General features: G+C 38.9%; 1 non-coding gene across 1 annotated transcript; it reads left to right on the top strand.

The window, feature by feature from the left end:
• The first annotated feature begins 1,535 nt into the window (after positions 1-1,535).
• On the top strand, positions 1,536-1,642 carry LOC114369096. The gene has a single exon (XR_003657553.1). It is a non-coding gene; the product is annotated as a small nucleolar RNA R71 (small nucleolar RNA).
• Positions 1,643-2,669: the final 1,027 nt, after the last annotated feature.

Genomic DNA, 2,669 nt, shown 5'->3' with positions numbered 1-2,669 from the left:
AGTTCGCCAACCCGAACCAACACATCCTATATGAAACCTGCGGGGTAAGCAACACTTCTATTTGCCAAATGAATCACCACATTTGTAGATTGCAAAGGTCCAAGAGATAAAGAATTGAAAATGGACAGAGGCATGACACTAACTGATGCTCCTAGATCTAGCATGGCATTCTCAAATTTGTTGTTCCCAATAATGCAAGGTATACAGAAAGTACCTGGGTCCTTACATTTCTCAAGAATGTGAGGAACAAATTTACCTATTAATGCTGACACATTTCTGCCCATGCTAATCTTCCATTGCCTTTGAGCTTCCTTTTGTGGGTGCACAACTCCTTTAGAAACTTGGCATATCTTTGAATTTGCTTGAGGGAATCTAGCAGAGGTATGTTCACCTCTACTTTCCTGAAGATCTCCAAGATCTCCTTATCCACTTCTTCCATCTTTTTGTTTGGAATTGCTCTAGGTGGAAATGGAAGAGGGATAGGAGGCTGCTGCACGTTAGAACTACTAGAAGAAGGTCCACCTGCATGAAAATTTTTGTTAGCTCCCTCTTGATCAGGAAGCTTTCTCTTTTGTGCAGCTAGCTCATCCTCTTTTTTGGCTGTAGAATGAAGTTTGACAGGTTCAGGTGTAGGTGCTGCTACTGGTGGAGGCACTTCAACTTACTTGCCAGACCTCAAGGTGATGGCACTCACATTTTTCTGATTCTGCACAGTTTGTGAAGGCAATTTGTCAGAATTTTAGGACTGAGCTTGGTTCAACTAAGTAGCCATCTGCCCTATCTGATTTGTCAGACTCTGAATGGAGGCTCTTGTTTCTTGCTGAAATTGCATATTCTGGATGGTCATTTGCCTCACTAACTCCTCTAAGGAAGGTTGAGAAAAGGCCTTAGTTGCTTGTTGTCTTTGTTGTTGTTGCTGCTGCTGCATTGGAGGAGGAACATATGGCCTGCTTGGACCAACAACATTCTGGAAAGGAAGGACAGGCTATTGTTGTTGTGGAGGGCTTGCCCATCTCAAATTTGGATGATTCCTCCAACCTGGATTGTATTTGTTGCTTGAGAGATCATAATTGTTCTACTGTTGTTGGTTTTGCTGCTGAGGAGGTCTATTATAAATGTTTGTAGCATGAGCTTCAGGTTGCTCATTGACTCCAGATTGCTGCGCAGAAGGACAGAGATCTGTATGGTGATCTGTAGAAGAACATAGATCGCAGACTCTTGCAACAGGTGTAGATGCAAATTTCTGATTCATGGCAAGCTAAGTTACTAGGTTGACCAAGGCATCAAGTTTTCCCTCAAGCTTTTTATTTTCAGCAGATGAAGATGAATCCATGGCCACCTCATGGACTCCTCTAAGGACAATGGCATCATTTCTTGCCCTGAATTGTTGGGAGTTGGAAGCCATCTTCTCAATCAAATTCCTAGCCTCAATAGGAGTCATATCACCAAGAGCTCCACCATTGGCAGCATCAATCATACTCCTCTCCATGTTGCTAAGTCCCTCATAGAAATATTGTAGGAGGCGTTGCTCAGAAATTTGATGGTGAGGACAGCTTGCACACAATTTCTTGAATCTTTCCCAGTATTCATACAAGCTCTCTCCACTAAGTTGCCTGATTCCTGAAATGTATTTTCTAATGGCAGTGGTCCTAGATGCAGGGAAAAATTTCTCCAAGAACACCCTCTTAAGGTCATCCCAGCTGGTAACATAACGTTGTCATTATGTGATTAAGCAACGCATACACCAATTAATCCCTCTCACAAGTCCATTAAGCATGAACGAAACTAATCATGAAGCATGAACGTAAATTAAGCACAAAAACAATTAATCAAGCATCAAGCATGCATGGATTAATAGCAACAAATACATAGCAATTGGTGAAGGGGAAAAACTGATTAGAATTCAATAGTAATAACAAAACCTCAAAGAGAGCTGTGCTTGATCCTCAAGAGAAAACAACACTGGAAACTCATCCTTCCATTAATCAGCAAAAAACAAAAACCAATTCAAGGGCAGAAGTAGAAAATGAAATTGCAAATTGAATCAGAAAATGAAATTTATTGCTATGTGAACAGTGCACGTGAACACTACATGCAAAACCCTAAAATTCTTCTCCTCTGTCCACAGTCTCCCTTCTCTAAAAACCTTGGTGCTATTATATATGTCCTCAGCCCCAAAGCTTACAAATCTGTTTTAAGTCCAAGCACAAAAATGAAATAAAATAAACCGGGCCAAATAAAATAAAATTGGATGAAATAAAATAAAATTGTCTGCTCTCTTTCAGTCCAAGCCGGTTCAGCCCAAATCCGGATCCATGCCCAATTACTTATAATTCTCATGAAAATAAATTAAAAACGCAAAATTAGTCAAGTAGGCCCAAATGATAAAACTGCACAATTAATTTTACAATTAAGGCTAATCAGTAATTAAAATGGTAACAAAAAGGGTTAAGAAATAGGAGAAAATAATGACACATCACATACACCCATTTTCACAAAAATAAATAAAAGTGTTTCACTGCCATGTCATAAAAAATAAGTTAAACTGTTCAAAATGCTCCAGGATAAGCATACTAACTATTCATATATAAAACTAGTAGTACATATAGACATAAAGGAAATACTGTACAAAAACCAAAATTATAATAATAATAAATCAAAAAGTGAAA

This window comes from Glycine soja, chromosome 9 (genome assembly GCF_004193775.1).
Source record: "Glycine soja cultivar W05 chromosome 9, ASM419377v2, whole genome shotgun sequence".
Taxonomy (NCBI): domain Eukaryota; kingdom Viridiplantae; phylum Streptophyta; class Magnoliopsida; order Fabales; family Fabaceae; genus Glycine; species Glycine soja.
This window is presented reverse-complemented; position numbering and strand designations above follow the sequence as displayed.